The sequence below is a fragment of the Pteropus vampyrus genome, unplaced genomic scaffold, assembly GCF_000151845.1.
Source record: "Pteropus vampyrus isolate Shadow unplaced genomic scaffold, Pvam_2.0 Scaffold130, whole genome shotgun sequence".
Classification (NCBI taxonomy): domain Eukaryota; kingdom Metazoa; phylum Chordata; class Mammalia; order Chiroptera; family Pteropodidae; genus Pteropus; species Pteropus vampyrus.
This window is the reverse complement of record NW_011888911.1, coordinates 71,769-92,630: the sequence shown is the minus strand read 5'-3', so window position 1 is coordinate 92,630 and position 20,862 is coordinate 71,769. Positions and strand designations below refer to the sequence as shown.

The 20,862-nt window shown below is 38.6% G+C and overlaps 1 pseudogene; it reads right to left on the bottom strand.

Moving 5' to 3' along the window:
- LOC105296859 overlaps positions 1–20,862 on the bottom strand; it is a 109,047-nt pseudogene that overhangs the window by 62,039 nt on the left and 26,146 nt on the right.

Here is a 20,862-nt window from a genome sequence, read left to right as displayed (position 1 = left end):
AACCTTCCATCCATGAAATTGTGAAGAAGGGAAAAGAAATTTGTGCTAATTTTGCAGTTACAACTCAAACTACAAAAGTTCTAGCCACAGGTGTGATAAGTGCTTAGTTAAGATGGAAAAGCCATCAACTGTGGGTGGAAGACGTGAACAGAAAATATGTTCTGATTGATGTCAACATATTGAACAGAAATCATTGAGCCTATATGAAGACTTCAGCAAGGGATCCCCTGAAACGAGTGACACCAAGATATTTACTGCAAGTAAAGGATAGTTATGCAGATTCAGAAATAGGTTCAGACTAAAAAATATAAAAATTACTGGTGAGAGAGAAACTACATTCACATAACTTTTATTACAGTATATTGTTATAATAGTTCTATTTTATTATTAGTTACTGTTGTTAATCTCTTACTGTGCCTAATTTACAAACTTTATCATAGATATGTATGTATAGAAAAATACATAGAAAATACATAGTATATATAGGGTTTGGTACTATCTTCGGTTTCAGGCAGCCGTTGGGGGTCTTGGAAAGTATCCTCCACAGATAAAGGGAGCCCTTTTATTTATCCAACAAACAATCATCCAAATTTAAGAGCATCATGGCAAGGTTATGGATGGAGGAGAAAAAATAAACAAAAAGAAAGGAAGAGAAGTCAGCGCTGTCCACCAAGCACAAAGCTCCTAGTTGTCCCTATTTTGTCACTAACTTTCTTCTCCTCCCCACAGCCAGATCTTTACTGTCTTGCCAATTTAATGGCCTATAAACAGACTCGTCATTGCCTTGGGCAATGGGAAAAAGGAAGGAGAAAGGTAAAAGATCATAGGGGAGAACTCTTTGAGAATTTATGACTAGCTAAGCGAGAAGTAAAAGAGAGAGAGCAAAAGAGAAAGAGAGAGAGGATACACAGGAAAAATTCCCCAATGTGGATGAGACAGAAAAAGGCAATCTGTGCTGTAGCGACGATCTCAAAACAGGCTGAGCTCTGCAAACTGCTCTTCCCACCCTCACCATGACCAGAGGAGCCTACCTCTGCCACTCTTCCTTCCTTCTCTCCTGGCTCTCCCATAACCTCTCACCCACATCTCCCTACTCTGTTTCTGAGTAACCATTCTAGTAAGTAAAGTGTGTCCTTCCCATATACTTACACAGATGTAAACAGTTCTCACTGTCATGCTGACTGCAGACAGGCCTCAGTCTGTCTGCCTCCTTCAATCTCTTCTAAAGATAAAGACAAAAAGAAAGGTGGGAAACTATTTTTTTCCAGGAACCCAGCAACCAAAGACCAAATCATCTGATTTGGAGCAAGGTTGAGAAGAAGTAGAAGAAAGATTAGCAAACTAGCTTAGATGAGCTGTGGCATACACTCTTGCTTGTGGTAAGGAGAGCCCCCCAGTGATTCACTGTATTATTCCTAGGAATTTGGCTCATGCCAGCCAGTTTGCTTCTAAACCTTCTTAATTCTTGTGGTTCCCATATGCTGAGAAAGCCATTCTCTAAAAGGGAACTGTTATCCATTCCTTAAGTTGTGCAATCATCAATTTACAAAACCAAAGCCCATTGCTGCTCTGCCAGAATTCATCTGACCCCAAGCAATTAAGGGACCAGTACCAGTCATTTGCATGACATTTTGGATCTCCAAAAGAAATATGAAAAGAAGCACTCATCCTTGAAACAGTGGCTGAAATAACCTCGTAGCAATTTTTCAATGCTGTTAGCCTGCAAAATGCTAACAAATCTCTTCTGACACTAGACACAGACCAGTAATGATATATGTGATAGAAATTGCCCAAAGGAGCTCAGTATTAAAGCTCTGGAATTTGATCCAAATTCAAAAACATTACAGCTTGATTTCTTTTCAGTTCAGCCTAATATTTTTTTCTATCTCTTCTTCTAGCCAACTTTAGTTCACAAGTTGGAGGAGGGGTAGCCTTACCACAAGAAGCAGAGACTCACTATACACATTTAGATGAACCTGTTCCCAAACCAAGGCACTTCTGCACAAAACTCTAAGCCCAAAAACCATCCATGGCTTCCTTTCCAGAAATATTCTGAACAGAAGACCTTAGCAGACATAAGCTAAGGAATAAGGGCCGTCTTCAGCTTTTCTCTGAGTGGATCAGTACTAGGCTAGCTCTCAAATAGGTCCGGTTACAATTCTGTCTCCAAGATCTCCACTTACATTTTCTACACTTGATTCTCAGGAAGCTGGGGCATCATTCAGCATCTTCCTACTTCTAAAAGAGAACTCTATCCATGGATTTTACACTCTTCCCTTTTTTTCCTAGTCCAAGTCTTTCTGTATTTCTGAATCAGCACCTGTCTGTACACATAAACAAGACATTTTTTTTATTTGTCACTTTTGAGTTTTCTTTATTTTCTCCAGTTTTTTTGAGACATAATTGACATATAGAATTGTATTAGTTTAAGATATATGACATAATAATTTGTTATGTATATATTGCAAAATGATCACCGCCATAAGATTAATTACCATGAATCGCCTGACCATTACAATGTTTTTTCTGAGGAATGGCAGATTCTGCCAACTCCAGTGTCACCTCTATTTTTTTCTGCCATTGCTCCAGTAAAAGAAAGCTAGAAAAATATTGTCAAATCACTGTTGCTAGTCTTACAGTGGATTTAATCTCCATAAATTAACCTTCCAAACTGTCTCTATAGCACTTCTTCCCGATTCTTCCACTTCCCTTAGAAAGGACTTATTTATTTCATCTCAATTATAGTAGGATACAGATAGCTTTTTTTCTGTCAGTAGCTTTCAACAAAGTGTCAGGAGTAGAAACTCTTGGTTTGTTCCCTTATCTCCACAGTAGTTTTTTCTCTTTTAATAATCTGGAGAATGAAAAGGTGAAAAGTTTGGCAGCAATTCAAAGAGAATTCTCTGGCTGATGTTTCTATTGCCTTCTGTTCTCTAAGATTTTTCTGTCTTCTGAGATATCTTGATCTCCAAGGAGAACGCAGCCAAGCACTCACCCTGTGAGTCAGCCCTTATAATTTGAGTTTGGGGAAATTATGGCTATGCTGAGACATTACACACTCATTCTTCTTTTCTTAATAATATGTAACTATTGCTTAGAACTGGTCCAGGTCCACCCATTGAAAGATAAAAAAATGTTACTCGAAGGATATGTGAGTCTAAATTTAAAGAGAGTAATGGTAATATTGTTTATCAATATGTTAAGACATAGCCCATCCCCACTAAATACCATTATATCAAACATGTCTACTGAGTGCAATGATTTCTAATAACTCAAATAAGTGTCCACTTATTTCAAGAAAAATTAGATATATATATTCAAGGACATTTTTAAAAAATGGGCAGACCCTTGAGATTATATTAGAATGTTGTCCATGGAATATTAGAGTCATCCAGGTAAATTCCCTTTTTTTTCTTTTTTTTTAATTTACTCCTTTGTTTACCATCCCTTGATCCAAATGGCCAAATTAAAATAAAAAGGATAGAGGCTCTACCATGACCTACAAAGCCTGATATAATCTGATACCTATTACATTTTTAACCTTCTCTCCTGTCCCTCCCCTCTTTATCATTTTTTGATCGTGCTGGCCTGAAATATATAATGTTCTTCTTACCACATTCCCTGGCAATCTTTCACATGCTGTTTCCTCAACCTGGAATGTTCTTCACTTTCTCTAAAATTTAACTAACTTCTACGCATCCTTCAGATCAGAGAGATCATATTGCCTAAAGAAAAGCCTTCTCTATTGTCCCCAGTATCACTCACTCATGGTGAATATCTGTGACTTTTATTCCCTGTATTCATTCAGCTTTCTAATAATTAACCTATTCCTTCCCTTTTGGGTAACTATGCTCCCCTCACTCACAGATAATACGTCTCATTCTGGGTCTAGGCCTAACCCAAAGTGAGCGGTATGGAGATGGGTTTATTACCTGAGCGGACTTTTTTATAAAGTTTCTCACTCTTTTCACTGAGCTTAAAGTTGAGATGTAAGATCTAGAGCTATGGCATCTACAAAAGCTTCTTGAAAATGGTGTCCACACAGTAGAAACAGAGATGGGACATCAAGAAAGAGAAACCAGAGTCCCTATTGCTAGATATGCCTGGAGACTAATTTTTAATTATGTGAGCAGATAAAATTTCTTTCTTTTTAAAGCTTAAGCCAATTTGATATGGATTTTCTCTCATTTTCAATAGAAAAAGTCCCTGAGAGCTCTGAGATTTCTTTCTTTTTGGCAGTCATAATATGGATAAGCATTTGTTTAATTTCTGTTTTCCACACTAGACTGGAAATTTTATGAGTTGGAACCATATGAGTCTGATTTATTTTTGTTTTCCAGTTCTAGTACAATATGAATCATGTAGTAAAATATCAATATCTTTGAATGAACGAAGGAATAAATAATGCATGAATGGGAGATTCTGAGATTCTAAGACCTGTTAGGCTTTTTGTTCTAAGGCCTCGAAATAAAAATAAGTCCAGTTCCCTGTGCCTAATATTGGACTTCATGTTCTGTTACGGAAAGACCTCTGTTAGAAGACATTTCCACCTTATTTTCAATTCCCAGAAGAGGAATTTATCTATATACAGCTTAGCTCTGTAGCTTGGTAGACTTTCTACTCATACCCGCTCCACCGCTACATGACTCCTGTGAGCTTTGCCTTTTGTTTGAGGGCGGTGGAAGGGGAAAATGTTCACGCAATGCAGACTCTAGTAAGCCCATATGACCTTCACACCTAAGCCATAGTCTCTAACTGCTTCATTGATAATGAACCTGCTATGTTAATCTTCAGCTTGTGAATTCCACATGGTATCTCTCAGTATCCAAACTGGGGCAAGAAAAAAATGGGATGCTACTTATTGTCCCTATGAACCCCAAAATCCAGTTAATTGGGTTGGAAATTTTCCAACATAGAAAAGGGTTGCAATCTGAAGAATTAGCACCTGTAGATAGGGCTCCCAATGGATCCTTGATCACAGGCTTTAGGCTGTAGATTTTAGCAGTCATGGATGGGTATTGTGGGGTTTTGACCTTATGCTATGGACTGGTTTTTATAGTTGTGTGGTTGGCTTTTAACTAGTGCAGTTTATGAGGGCAGATTTGGGCTTTAGGCTTTTGAATAAACCATATGGGATTTTGACCTTTGTAAATCACTGTCATTTATGGCAGTTTTGTCTGCAATGAGTAGCTTTTCTTAATACCCATATATTGTAGCAAAATGCCAAACAAATGGGGGGTAGGGGTACTTAGCAAACATGTTGCAAGCTATACCAACACTGGCAATGATTTGATCACAGGAAAAAAGAGTCTTGCTAATCCACACCTTTAGGCACTATGGGGGAACTGGGGCAGTTTAGAGAAAGAAACACTGCAGAACAACTTTGGCTGCTACAGGTGCATTTCTCAGTCCAGAAAGTAGGTCTAGACTTTAAACATCAAAAGTAATACTTTCCCATTGTACTACAGAGCATTATTATGTGAGATACAAGCTCTAAATTTTTAAACAAGTTCTAGTTCAACTACTTATAATTTTGTTCATCTTTTACATTATTTTGAAGATAGAAATGTGGGAGGAATAAATCTGAATTAATGTAGCTTATCCACAGGGTTCAAGAGTCGCCCCAGAGTAAACTGCAAAATTTAGTAAATCAGAGAAGTTTAAAAAGAGGCTTTAGATTTTGAAGTTCCAAGTTATAGCTTCTCACAGAGAATAGTAGATTGCTTTAATATACTATTAAATAAAGGAGAGCCTTTACTACTTAAAAGATACACCATTATCTTGGGATGATATAGAGGGGGAAAAAAACAATAAAATTATTGTAATCCGAAGACTAGAAGAGAAATTTAAATACCTATGTCTAAAATGCTTGATCTTCAGGACTCAAGCCTGCTCAGGAAATTCAGAAGGAACTGGAATAGTTTGCAAAATCAAAACATATTGGAGTCATATAAATAGAACAGGAGCAATAAAGTATTAAGAAAAATTGTCTAAAACCTGGAAAAAGTCAAAGGGGAGAGTGGAATTTTCTTTCAACATCATGCAAAAGCATTGTTTAATAGTGCTGCCCAATGATTTTTTAAATTTTCTTGGAAAATTTGTTTACTTTCTATTAAAATTTGATTAGAGCCCAGACATTTTAGAGTTTCAGGTTAACTAGAATATTTCTGTTTGACAAAGAAGATAATCCCCAAAGTTTTATTGTCCTGTAGGACATTAATCAATTTGGTATCCATTTTAGGAATCTTATTGTAGCATTCTTTTTTTTTTTTTTGCTTTTTATTTTTTAATGCTTACAAAATACCCAGTTCATCAAAACTGTCCTTTTTTAAAAAATATCCTTTATAAAAATTTTTTTAGATGTCTTATTTTAAGATGGTGAGCTAGCTTTACCATCTTACTGGTTCCTTCAACAATGAATAATTACAAATACTGTTGAAGAAGTAGTCCTATATTTGAATGAGAGTCATGTTTTTAGCTTTCGAAAATTATTCTTTGACAGTTTTAGAGGTCCCATTGAGATACCCACAGAGCCAATTTAAGTCCAAGTATGTCTTTTCTTGGTTCCTGGAGTGATTCTCAAGTGACATTACAACTTAACCTGTCCTGATTCTTTTAATCCTGATTTTGTGTTTTTGTTTTCATTTCTATACTTAGCCAAGTTCGTTCTAGGCCTGATTTGTGCATGGCTGATGAGTTGTCCCCTACAGATGGCAAAAATGATGGAGAATCTAGTTTTATCATCTGACAATCAGATGATGGGGATCTATTCCAAAGTGAGAAACAGTGGAGATTCTGTTTAATTAATTTTTGTTTGTCATTCTCTCTATTTAGGAGTGCAAATGAATATTATATGCTCACTGAGACAGAGACTAAATCTTTAAGGTCTTGTCTGGTGAGTTCTTGCATTTACTTTGATCTATGGCTAAAGCTGTGAAACTGAAGTCAGGGGCTCTCTATGCATTTATAAGTGAAGAAAGTCTTTACCTCTTGGTGTGTAAATGTGAAATATTTTTCTACCTCTGGAGTGTATTATGGAATTAGATTATATAGTATTTTAATGGAGCTATGTTCTAATAGTTTAGAGAGAATAATGCTTACATAAATCTAATATTTTCCCAGAATTCAGAATATTTTCCTAGAAAATAAACTAAACTTCTTATGTTTTAAATGTATATTTTAAGGGATTAAAAAGTCCTTTTAGCAGAAACTGCTAATCCAGAAATATTTTCATGTAAAAATCCAAGTTCATGTAATTAAGGTGAATTTGTACTAGTTGGTCATTTTTTCAAACCCTGATTTAATTAGTTAAGTATAACATAAGCATATATTTTATTTTTGTTAGATTTCAGTTGTTTCCTCATGAATAGACTAGTTATGTTGAACTTTGTATATTTCTTAAATTGGATTACTAATCAAATTAGCTAATTATTCCTACATAATACTATGATTGTGAAAATTGTAACACTATCTGTTCAACTAAATTAAAAAATAATTTCCACAAACTTTTATCATGTTCTATAATGTTTCACTTTAAAAATCACTTCCAAATTTTTTAGTTAACTTTAACTAGGACCGATATTAAATTATTAATGGATAATCTTTGTACACCTGGGTAACTTCTAAGATAGAATACTAAAACATTGGTCATAATATATATATCATAATCTGTAAACCTTTGTTTTTTATTTTTATATGTTATGATGACTATACCTTTGGGTCATGTTAATGAACATATATTTTCTTCACATTAGAAAGATATAAAATGGATGTGTATGACCACAGGCAATTTTACCATATATCTCATACCATTAACAGGTCTGCTAGAATGCTTGCAAATGGACAGATAATTATGAATCACCTACCTACCAGTTTTTTCCCACAAAAGTAGAATTTAGTTAATTTAGTTACCAGTTATAGTTAATATGGGTGATTAATACTACATTAGTAGATATAGTGGCAGGAAACCACAACTGTGTTTGTATAGTGATAGTGTGTGTTTTTGTATATCAAGGAAAAGGTGGGAGTGGGCCAGAAGGCTGGAGATCCAGGGAAGAATAAATAGATGTGGTAGGTCAAGTCCAAAGGCCATCGACTGGCAGAATTCCTTCTTGCTCCAGAGTCATCAGCCTTTTGTTCTGTTTAAGACTTCAACTGATTGGATGCAGCTCACTCACATTGTAAAGATATAGAAAGCAATCTTTGTGACTCAAAATCTACCAATTTAAATGGTAATCATTCAATAACCCCCTCACAGAAACATCTAGAATAATGTTTGACTAGTTATCTGGGCACCTTGGCCCAGCCAAGTCGACACATAAAATGCACTGTCACACTATCATTCCTCAGGCACCTACGATTCTATCTTAACCAAGCCACCAAATCTACTTTGAGAACTCAAAATTGATTTTTCTAAAATCATATCCTAAATTCTTTTTAAAAGGACAATTTTTTATACTCAAAACTATTTGAGGGATTTCTCAGAAAGCCCTGGACAATCACAAAGATTCATTCTTTTATTTTGTATAAAAGACAAATACTAGAAATAATTAGTTACACTTGGTATACTCTGTACTTCTTAATTAGCTCAGTGCTATTTCCATGGGAAGAGTTGTTAAATCAAAGCATAATTTGATGTATGTAAAATGTCATTAATAGAAATATTTCAGAGATTGTACACTTTATGAATTGAAAGTACCTGGAGATTTATTAATGCCTTCACTTTCTATAATATGTTCTTACCCTCAGGAGAAACATTGGTCAAACCTTTATGGCATAGCTATGTATTATCCCCCAAAAGAGAATTTCGTTCTCCTCCATTTGGATATTATTGATGACCGTAATAAATTAATGACACAAATCATGATTAATTTAATTTTATCCTCAAATTATTTTATGTTTTCCTCTGATGCTTACTTGAAGGCTTGCAGCCTTGTGTGTGTGTTCAGCAAAGGACAATCTCGGAGTCTCAAGCAGATGAGTCTACCAAGTACTTTCAGCTATCGATATTTCAAGGAGGAGAAATTCATGAGTATGGGTCAGAACTTAAAGCACATAATGCTTGGACAATTGTCAGATGGTAACATGGAACTGAGGAGGGATTTCCAGGAGACTTTTTAGTTAAAAAACAGATGAATTCAAGAATGCAGACCACTATTCAAAATCCAGTAGCACAAGAATTAATTTCATGGACAGAATGAAGTGATGAGGAATATTTAGTTATGGCTATTTGGCAGATTATTTATCTCTTAATGGTTCGATATTCTGATGAAAATAATGAGGAAGGCCCTTCCTTTCCCTTCATATTCTACCTCAAACTTTCAATTTAGTCAACTATGCTTTTGCACACAAAAATTAAATGTGGGTAAGTGGTATCTGATTCTCAACGACCTCTCATAATTCACAAATAATTTGAGGTTCTGCAGCCATATGATCTTTGTTGCAACTACTCAATGTTGATGAATATATCTAAATAAATATAGTGATACTTATGCCTTAATACTAATGCAGCCATGGATTATAGGGTTATATGCAAATGAATGAACATGGTTGTGTTTCCATAACATTTTGTTTACATGGTTGTGTTTGACCCAGTGGGCTATAGTTCATCGACACCTAATCTAAAGCATCCTGATATTTCTCTGTTTTCTGCCCTTGACTATTCCAGTCCTGACCTAATTTATAGGTCTAAAATATATGAGGCACAAGCTTTCTTTGACAAATCTTTCTTAGAGTCTTTGGATTGGTAAGGTTTTTCCTCTCCTCTAAGTGAATATTTTGTCTGTGATGTGGTAGAGGCTAATAGATGCAGCCATGTTCATTCAAGTTGGAATTAATTAAGAGAGAAAGACAGGAGTTGGACAGGTACGGATCAAAATTTCAATTTTATTACAGATCAAATCTACTTGGAGAATGTAGCTGAAGTTTGAAGTCAAGTGGGCACACTAATACCTCATTCTGACTTAGGCAGACTTGGCCACCCAATCACAAGTACATCTGGACACAGGCCTCTTTGTGTGGACCTATCCCTGTAAAAGTTGAGAGTGCAAACAGCAGGAGTATAGCCATTCTTCTGGAACATCTCAGGAAAGGAGTAAGGAGGGGGCTGATTAATGCATAACCAGTTTTATCTCCCAAACTTTCAATCAGAAAAAGAATTCTTTCCTCCCTGGGGAGGTTTGAGTTAGGGGATTCAGAGGCCAAGAGTATTTATGTTGAGGTTTCTCCACAATTAAATATTAACCAAGGGGGAAAAGAAAGGGTTTCTCCTAATACCTAAGTAACCTTTGATCCTTTCACTATCTTGACCAAAATGTTCATTACACCAATTATGATATCTTAGTCTGGTATTAAAGATGTTTCGCTATCTGGCTCTAAATTTCCATTGTCATCTTACTAATGATGTCATCCTACTTATTAATTACTATCTAGTAGGACTCTGGCCAGATGAGTCTGCTCACAGTTTCTAAAAGATGACATTAATTCTCTTGCCTCCTTTCTTTCCTATGTCATTGTTTCCACATGGAATGTACCCCTTAATTTTCTTATTTGATTCATATCTATCCTTTAGGACCTGCTCCAGCCTCTGTAAAAACTTCCCTGATCACTCAAGTTCTCGATGATTTCTTTGCCTTTAAACTCCTTAAGCCTTTGGTGTCTGTATCACTCATTATGCATTTCTGGTTCGTGTTGTCAGTAAATTTTACACAATCCTATTTTACCTCCAAATTTAGATTTTCAGTTCCTCGAAGAACAGAAGTATTTATTAGGACTTTTTTTCTATTCTCAAAGCAACCAGCACAGTGATTTCACATAACGTAGGTGCTCAAATGTTCGTTCATTGATTATATACTCCTTAAGTGATTTGTTAAATGCTTAGAAATTTACAACCAGGATTCTTCACTAATCCAAACTACTCCCATCAGTAAAAATTGATGTGGACTTGCTCTATTCGTAATAAGTCTCCAGGAAATGTCATTGGTTTTTGTACTGCTATTGACCCAGGACCATGAAAAGCAATTTTAGCTGCGCTGTTCTCAGTACCGTGGAAACGAGGCCTTGCTGTGTTTCTTGACCACATCCTTCTCATGAAAAGTACAGACATTAAGGTTATTTGCTTCTAGGGATAGAAATGAAGTAGTATTTATAGTGTCCTTTCTCCTTCAAGAAAAATCTGATGAGTCATCTTTTGCAATAATACGATAGTAATTCAGAGGTTTTAGAATACTTGCATGGAGAGCATAAGTCCTTTCAAATAACACTGTTTCATAAAACATTAATGTTAATTAGTCAAAGCAATTTTTTTACATCAGTAGTTAAATGTAGATGTGGCTCCATGCTGATAAAAGAGCCTTAGAAATTTCAAGCAACTTTGGGTTATCAGAATATTAGGAAGGGATGCTGCTGCCATTTAGTGTACAATGGCCAGCGACTTTGGGTTATCAGAATATTAGGAAGGAATGCTGCTGCCATTTAGTGTACAATGGCCAGAGATGCCAGATATTCTGCAATGCATAGGCCATTCCCATGCAATAAAAAATTACTCACATTCCACAGGGTTTTCAAATGTCCCTCCAGACATTCATGTGGGTGAAAACCTATTTATAATTATCTGACCCTAATATTTAATTCTATAAGCACCTGGGACCTGATTTTGTACAGTTTTAAAACACGGTTTGTGCAGTTCAAATTATCTATAAATGCAACTGCTATGTAAATCGAGAGAACATTGCATTTTGTCTTACATGGAAATTCAACAAACATCATCAATCTTTCTGAAAAGTCATATTGTGGTACTACTTATGTCATCTGAATACACATTGCCACACATTCATCAGATATAGAACCATCATCTCAAGTATTTCCTCCATAAAGTATCTTCTAAAAACCTCTTTCCTCCAGATGTATTCAACCCACTACTTTAGTTGGATCTCTTCAACACTAAAAACACTCTCAATTTATTAACTTGGGCTATAATTTTTGTTTACATGTTTGTGTTCCAGCTTTTAAACTGTGCCTTCTTAACCGAAGTGTCCTACAATAGATGATTGGATAAAGAAGCTGTGGTGCATATATACAATGGAATATTACTCAGCCATAGGTAGAGATGAAATACTGCCATTTGCAACAACATGGATGGACCTCAAGATAATCATGCTAAGTGAAATAAGCCAAACAGAAAAAGTTGAAAATTACATGATATCACTTATAGGTGGGATATAAACTTAAAAGCAACAAATGAACAGGACAAACAAACAGAGATTCATGGGCATAGACTATAGCCTAGTGGTTACCAGAGGGTAGAGGGGAGATAGAAGGGTGGAGGTAGATGGTGTAAAAGGGGTCAAATATGTGGTGACAGAAAGAAATCTAACTATGAGAGGTGAACACACAGCGTAAATATATATATGCCTAACTGTTAAAGTGTACAGCTGAAACTTATTGGATTTCGTTAACCAATGTTACCATTAAATAAATAAATAATTAATTAATTTTAAAAAATAAAATAAACTGTGCCTTCTTCATCCTTATGTCTTTAAAATCTTGTAGAATACCAAATATATAAAAAACACTATAAATATTTAGTGAATATATTCATTCATTTTTGTATATCTTTTAAAAGAAATATTTCTTTAGCATTTGCAAAACAGTGCTAGATTATAGGAATATTTTAGGGAGCAAATCAGATATGGTCTCTCATCTTGTGGAGCTTAATTAGAGAGAGAAGAAAAAGTATTAATTACACAATTTTTAGTCTTGGTAGAATTATGCAAATACTACAATTTACAAGTACAAGGTGCTATGAGAGTGGATAAACTGGAGAACCAGGTCTAAGCTAGAAAAGAAATAGGAAGTAATATTGAAGTGTATCAGCTATCTATTGCTACATAACAAATCAACCCAAAATTAGTGGCTTAAAACAATGACCATTTATCATTGCTTACAAGTCTATGGATCAGTTGAAAGGTTCTGTTGGTCTGGCCCAGGCTCAGATCTCAGCTAGGCTTCCTTATGAGATCGTGGTCAGTTTCAGGTTGGCTCGGATTGGCTGGTCTGGGATGGTCTCAGCTGGGATCCTCCAGGAGACCAGATCAAGTTTGTTCACACGGTGATAGTGGGATTTTAAGAGAACAAGCAGAAGCCTACAACGCCTGCTGAGGCTCCAGCTCCGGACTGACACAACATGCCCTCCAAGGTAAGTCACAAGGCCAGTGCAGTTGCAAGAGCTGGGAAAAGAAACTCTACCCCTCCTTGGAAAGAGCTGCAGTCACATGGCAAAATGTGCAGATCCAGGAGAGGTAGAAAATTGTGACCATTTTTATAATCAGCTGCACCAAATTAAGACCTAAAGAATAAGTACAAGTCAACCAGGCAAATAGAGATGAGCACTGTGGTTATCATATAAAGACCCTGAGGCAGAAAAAAGCATGGAACATTCAAGGAAGTCAAGAAGCCAGAAGAATGGCAGTGTGCTAAAAGAGGGGAGTTGTGTAAGAGGCTGGTAAGGAAGAAGGGGCTGGATGGTGCAGAGCCATGCCCTACAGCCATGTTAAGAGTTTGGGTCTTTATCCAGGAAAATGTTTTATACAGGAGAGGAACATGATCAGAATTTATACATATGTGTATGTGTACGTGTGTATATATATGTAGATATAGATGTATATAGATGCAGATATGTAGACATATAGATGATATAGGTATCTTATGTCTGGATTACATCTCCGACAAGTTAAACTTGTATCTCTGGTACTAGCTACCTATGGTAGTGAAATTTTCCCAGGTACTACCAATGTGCAGCCAAGGTTAAAACTGTGTCAGAGAGAGGCGAGACTCAGGAAGTTATCATTACCTGTTGTCCAGATGAGAGATGACAGTTGCTTGAATTAGCATGCTTAGTGAATGAATAAATGAGTGAATGAATGAAATTAAACCCCAAATGAGGGTTAGGATCTAAAGTAAAACTGCCTTGTTTCAAATCACTGCTCCCCCACAGACTCGCTGGGTTACACTGGGTACCTTATCTACCCTTTTTGAGCCTCCGCATCTTTATTTCCATAATGAGGATAAAAATAATTTCTACCTTCTCAATGTGTTATGAGAGCTAATGAGGTAATCCTCACAGAGCACTGAATACCATACCAGTCGAATGCTAGGCACTCAATGAACGTTAGCTACCTTTGCTGCTAAAAGGATGTCTGCAACAGTACATTGTCTCATGCAGTTAACAGCTTGATCCCCATTTATCTCCCAAAGGAAACTCTGTTCTAATCGCAGTTATGCTCAGCAGCCCTGACTTCGCTCATGTGGTTGCGATTAAGCCAGAGCGAAACCGGGACCAGACAGTGCTCCTTTCTGCTTGGCATGTCGTCGGTCCGCGAGCCGCGCCTCCTCGGATCTGTCTAGTGTTCTGTCATCTGGCTCTACTCATGTGGAGGAGGACAGGGAGAAGCCAGACAGCCGTGAATCTTGCTGTCTGCTCACAAATGTTCGCCGTCTAGGGAGGACTGAGAGCATCTCCTGTCAGGGAAATGTATAGCTCAGTAGCAGGGACGGATGCCCTGGGCTCCGCCAGAGCCCAGGGTCAGCAAAACCCTTCCGGAGAGGCAGGGCCTGGTGGGGGCCTGGCTTTACCACAACCTCCTGTGCAATCACCGTGATGAGCAGACGGGAAAGGACGGCACCGAGGCCTGAACCAGAGCGGCTTCCGTCCACGTGGAGTCCGGTTCCCAAAATAGAGGTGGTCTTGCATCGTTATCGGTAAAGAACTGCTTTGACTAAATTACACATTTTTTAGCAGCCTAGAAAGAAGACAGAATACTAAGATATCAGAATGATTATGAGTATTGCTGCATGGTAAGATTAGAGATGTTTTAGTGTTCTCATTTGTTGCCGGTAAGCCTATATTTTAATAATCAGGTAAAAAGCAGAAATTCGAAAATCAAATGGTAAGTATGTTGGGAGTTTCCCCCATGTTCTTAGTGAACTAATGAATTGCTTGTGATACTTCTATAATGCAGTTCTGGAGGGGAAAAAAAAAATGGTTTCATTTAGAACTAATCCCAATTTACTACACTTAAATGTATTACGTAAATAGTGACTCTCACAGAACAGACCCACAGTCTCTCCTGCCTTTCGCCCTATGCCTCCTCCCCACCAGTTCTTGCCACTAAAGATTTTTCTCATCCATTCCTTAGGGCTCCAGAACTTGGTTTATGGTGTAAGGGGTGAGTTGAATCTAAATCAAACACTTCTTAGTAGTGTAACTTTGATGGGGTTACTCAACCCAAGCTCATCTTCTGTAAAATCAGGATAAAAGAAGTATCTGTATCATAGGATTTTTGTGAAAATTAAGTGAGAGACCATGTGTACTAAAATACTTAACACAATGCCTGACGTACAGTGACATTTGAAGAAATGTTATCATTACTCTAGTCTCTCTCACTACAACACACTTGATGTTGACCGTAATCTCTGGGCTCTGGTCCTGATATGAAATATAAATAGAAAATAAAAAGGAAGTCAAATCATGAAAACAGGCCACTGTTTTGAGAAACATGAATGACGAGGACCCTGCCCCAAATGTCTCCCTACCTGATTAGATGCCTCTGCCTGAAACTGGTGGTGGTGGAGAGCAGACCTCTGAAGACGCACCTTAATCAGCACTGTATCTTCCCTGCTTGTAACTGCCGGACTTGGGCCAGTTGTTTTCTGAGGCTGTTTCATCTCTCAGTGGGATAACAATACCTACCTTGGAGAGCTGGGGGCCAGGTACTAATCCATTTTGTCATCCAGCACATGCCCAAGAGCCACCATGCATAAAGCTCTCTCCCTCACTTTTTTCAGGCTCTGATCAGGTGTAATTTATTAGAAGGCCTTCTCTGGTCACCTGTATAAAGCAGAGGCTCTCCTCCATCCCCCATGCACACACACACTGGCTCCTCCCTCACCTCCAATTCTGCTCAACTTTCCTCCCGTGTTCTTATCTTCACCTGAAATTTCACACATATTAATTTGTCTGTCTCCTTTCAAAATTTAAGTGCCATGAGGACAGGGGGTTGCATGTTTTATTCATCGCTTTACTCATACTGGCACATAGCGGGCACTCCCTAGGTACTTGTTAAAGAATAAGTCAGTAAATGACTGGATCGATTAACTAGTATTTCAAGGAAGAGCAGAGTCCATTGGAAAGAAGGTTGGATGAGCACCACAGCCCGATGGAGAAGGCCTAAGATTGACCCCAGTCAATTAATGACTCACCGCCATAACACTGGGCTAGTAAATTCTTTCTGAGCCTTGGTTTTCCTGTCTTTGAAATAGAGACAATACCATACTTATCTCAAACAGGTAGTTGGAGGATAAATTTCAATCATGGAAATAAATCTGTTTTGAACACTGTAAATCATCATATAAAAATTAAATGTTAGTATCATTTTTTTAAGTAGCACAACAGTTAACTTCCCAGGTGATGCCCTGAAAGAAAAATGTTCCAGTCAGAATAGAACAAAGGAGAATGCTTCATTTGGGATTACTCTCTGATTTTAAACCTTGTTGCCCCCTACCTGACTCACCCAACACTGCCTCACTACTTTGGCCCAACCTCACAAGCACTGCTGAGAGTACGGCTCTGGAGCTCTCCAGTCTGCCCTTATAAGCAACATGACTTGGGCACATCCCGCCCTGGAGCCAGCCCAGCCTTAGTAATGGGATACTGAGCTTGTCGCTGGGCAAACGGGAGTTTGCGTCAGGAGTTGTCGCTTTCTGGTGGTTGCCTGGTGACTCTAATGGAAAATGAGCTGTGGGGACCATACCACAGAAACCACTCCCTCAGCTGGCGGGCTCATTGGAAAGCCCAGGTGTCATGGGAGGGAGTAGACACTGCCTCCACAAGAGCTGTCACCAAGGCACATATGTGTGGGTGGTGGCAGAGATAGGCAGAGCCGAGGGAGGGCTAGGGCCTTGGTGTGGCTCTCCTCTCAGCATGAGTTGTTGTTCATAAAGGAAGGGCGGGCCCAGCATAGTCATTAATAGTGGTCCCCAGCCCAATTTTAGGTAAAAGCACACACAACACACAAAATCACATCAGTAGTTGACAACCCACAGCTCCAAAAACACATGAGGATGTGTTCTGAAGTTTTTATGAGGTGCTCACTCAGACTCATTGCATTGACAATTACAATAACCATGAAGGGAAGCCTGGGGACACTTGAATGATATGACTTGCTCAAGAGAAGCCACACACTCAGGACAGGAGAAGTCTTTCCTGTCATGTGACCCATATGAAAGAACTCTGAGAGTTGACACTTGTTGATTGTGAAAACATATGGTGAGCTCCATCGATGGGAAAATAAGTTATATAGTCCATTTGGAAGAGATTGGGCCACAGATCCAAGGCTGCCAAAATGACAACTTATCAAAAGTGTGCAGAGGCCCTACTGTGTGTGAGGTATCCTATTACTCTCTCTTCCACCCTTGTCTCATTTAATCTCAAAGTTATTATGATAATATTTGTAGGTATTAAAATTCTTGTTTTAAAGATAAAGAAATTGAGGCTCAGAAAGATTGAACACTTTGAGGTCACACAGCTACCCAGTTACAGAGTCAGAAATTAATACTTGCTCTTCTGATTTTGAGTCCAATATTCCTTCCTCTAACATCCCACTGCCACCCCCAGGAGAAAGTTCTCCATCACCAGACCAACTCTTGTTCTTTTCTATTCTCCTTCACCCAGCCTCTGACAAGTAATACTCCCCACTCCAATGCTGGCTTATTATGCCCCCCGATGAATCAAGAACTAATTTCACTAATTTATTAATTCAATTATTCATTCCTCTGTCCAACAATTATTTAATGAGTTGCTACCAAATTTCAAGCATCAAGCTAGGTGCTGGGGATGCCACAATGAACTTAGAGAAGTCCTCAAGAAGCATGGACATATTTATTGATCCCTTGAAAAGAAAATTCACAGACTTGCAAGACACAGCAAATATCCATGCATGGTGGCCCCCCAGTACTACTTAGAAAGTAGTAATATTTAGAAAGAAACACAATCTTTCTTTTATTCCATTCTCCCCTATCTAAATAACTGCCCAGGAAGCATGTGAGTAAACTTTCCAATCATACTAATGATAAGTGTCTGTCCGATGAAAGATTACGAGGTTATGAAAAAAAAAAAAATGAATAACATTGTCTTGATTTCTTTTTATATATTTTTCAGGGTGGAAAAAGATTTTGCTGAAAGTATTTCAATGGATTTGTTACCAGCACTTACATAATGGTCTGAGCACAATGAAAAATGGCCGAGGCCACAGCTGAGATCAATCCCATTCAAGCGTGAGTGAGTCAGGGAGACCCGGCCAGGAGTTCAGCCTTCCCTGTCTGAGAGTTTTGAGCAGTCCTCAGGTTTTGGGTGCTTTAGTTCATTTATACTTGGCTGAAGACGATTTCCTGTTTCTAAGAAAAGACTGCTGGGATGTCTTAGGAGTTCTTTTGGACAGCAGGTCCTGCTGACCTAGGCCTGGCCTGGCTCAGGGTAGCACCAGAGAGCAAGAACTCTACCAAGGGAGGGTTGGTTCTCATTAACCCCCATTAGCCCACAGGTGTTCTGGGACTCACAGAATGAGGTTATCACAAATATTTGCCAGATTGGCTGAAAAATGAAGAGAAATTTATGACAAAGCCATTATGCCTGAGCTCATCTAAGAACATCTGGATTCATTGAGCCTAAGCCAAAAGAAGTGACATGACAAGGACCACGGAAGGGGACCTATGTTTATAACACCTTCAAGCACTGCCATGGACCTGCCCTCTCCAACCCCTGCCCTCCCCTCTCCAGCCCTGTCTCCTTCCTTCCAGCTCAGGAGTCCTACAAATTGCTTTTCCAGTGATATCACATGCTGTTACCATGGAGGCAGCTGTTGTGGCAAAACAGAACTGTTCGATCTTCACCCCGTGGCTCCCGACCTGCGGCAGAACGTGGAGGGGAGCCATTCTGTGACCACAGGCCTCAGTGGAGTGCTCTGGGTACCAACACAAACAGAAGTGCTGGGACACGATGTGGTGGGAATGGAGACCCTGTGACTGAGACGGGAAAACCCATGGGAGGGTGGAGCAGAGGCCGGCCATTTAGATGGTGATGCTAATAACAGCTGCCTGGCCTCTCCCAGCAACAACCCCAACTCCACCCAAACTGGACCCGTCTTCCCACCTCATCCGGCTCCCTCCAGCCATTGGTTAGCCACAACTAACAGCATTACTTGCAGTGGCTTACAAAGGCATTTGATGGGGAGAAACAATATTCTAAAGGTTTATGAACACAAGCTCTGGAAGCAGAGCTGCTGTATTCAAATTCTGGCTCTACTACTCACTAGCAGTCTGGCCTCCTCATAAAAACTACTCAAGCTTCCTGAGGCCTCAGTTTCCCAGTTAAGAGAATAACATAGCATTCCTCATTATGATAATCAATTGTGATAATCTAGGTAGTTTCCTACCTAGATTATGATAATCAATTGTGATAATCTAGGTAGTTTCCTCCTAAAGGCTCTTTCGATTTCCATTCTTGCCTCATTCTAATTCTTATCAACAATTTCCTTATTTAGGAAGTCCAGAGCTCTTGTCAAAATATGAATCCAATCAGATTGCTTTCCTTCTGAAATCTTCCAATGGCTTCCCCTAGGAATGAGATTCTCACCATGGATCAAAGGTCACACCCTCTGGCAGCCCCATAAAGATCATCTCTTACCCCGGTCTCACTCAGGGATCTGCTCCAACCACTCCAGCCCTCTTCCCAGTCCTCAGGTTAGCTTCTGCCTCAAGACCTTCACACTTGCTCATCTCTCCACCAAGAATGTCCACACCCCAACCCCTCATGTGGGTGGCTTCTATTCACCAATTTCAGCCTCAGCACAGAAATCACCTCTTCAGAAGGCAACCATCTATATAAAACTGCTGTGCTCCCATCCCCAGAGACTCTCTGTCTCATTTTCTGGATTATTTACTTTATAGTATTCATTAATATCTGAAATTATCTTCATTACTTTTATGTAATTTTTTATTGTCTGTCTCCCCCAGTAGAAAGTAAGCCCAGGAGAGCAAGGATCGTGTTTTTGACTATAGATCCAGTTTCTAGAACAGTGCTTGACACGTGGTAGTCACTAAATAAATATTTGTTTTATTAAACTAAATAAAAATATTTAATGCAGTATCTGTTAAATAAATATTAACCACTTATATTATTAATTGATAACATAATGAACATATATCATTAACTAATAACATACTAGTTTGTTTGGATAGTAATAACAGTCACCTCTCATGTGGGAACAGTCCATTACAGATTTACAGGAAGTTTTGACATTCATATTTCACTTGAATCTTACAGCTAGCCTACAAGATAGCCAGCATTACTTTTGCTTGTAGATAGGGCTCGAGAAGATTTGGCAACTTGCTGTATTCATACCCAAGCCTTCAAACTTCAAGTCAGAGGCTCTTTCAATCACCCATAGGACCAGCCTTCAGATAACATCATGTTTAAAACCAAGAAATTATTATGTTCATCCTTTTCTGGAGGCTCATAGAGAGTGAGGCAAGGTGGGGATTTCAGGCCTTGGGGCAGGCAGAGGTGGGAGGACCCACCTTCGAAGCTCTGGTTTCCTCCATCTCCAAGAATGGTCCTTTCCCTGGTGTCTTCCTGGTTGACACATCTTCCAGCACTCATTGTCCAAAGCAGGTTCCTTTCACCTCAGCAGCTTTGCCTCAGCCACAGATTCCTCCTCCCTTGGCCCTTGTCCTTTTGAGGCAGTTAGAAGACATGCAAATCATGGGCCTGGAAGAGCATACTGCAGGCTCTATGGGCCCCGAGAATGC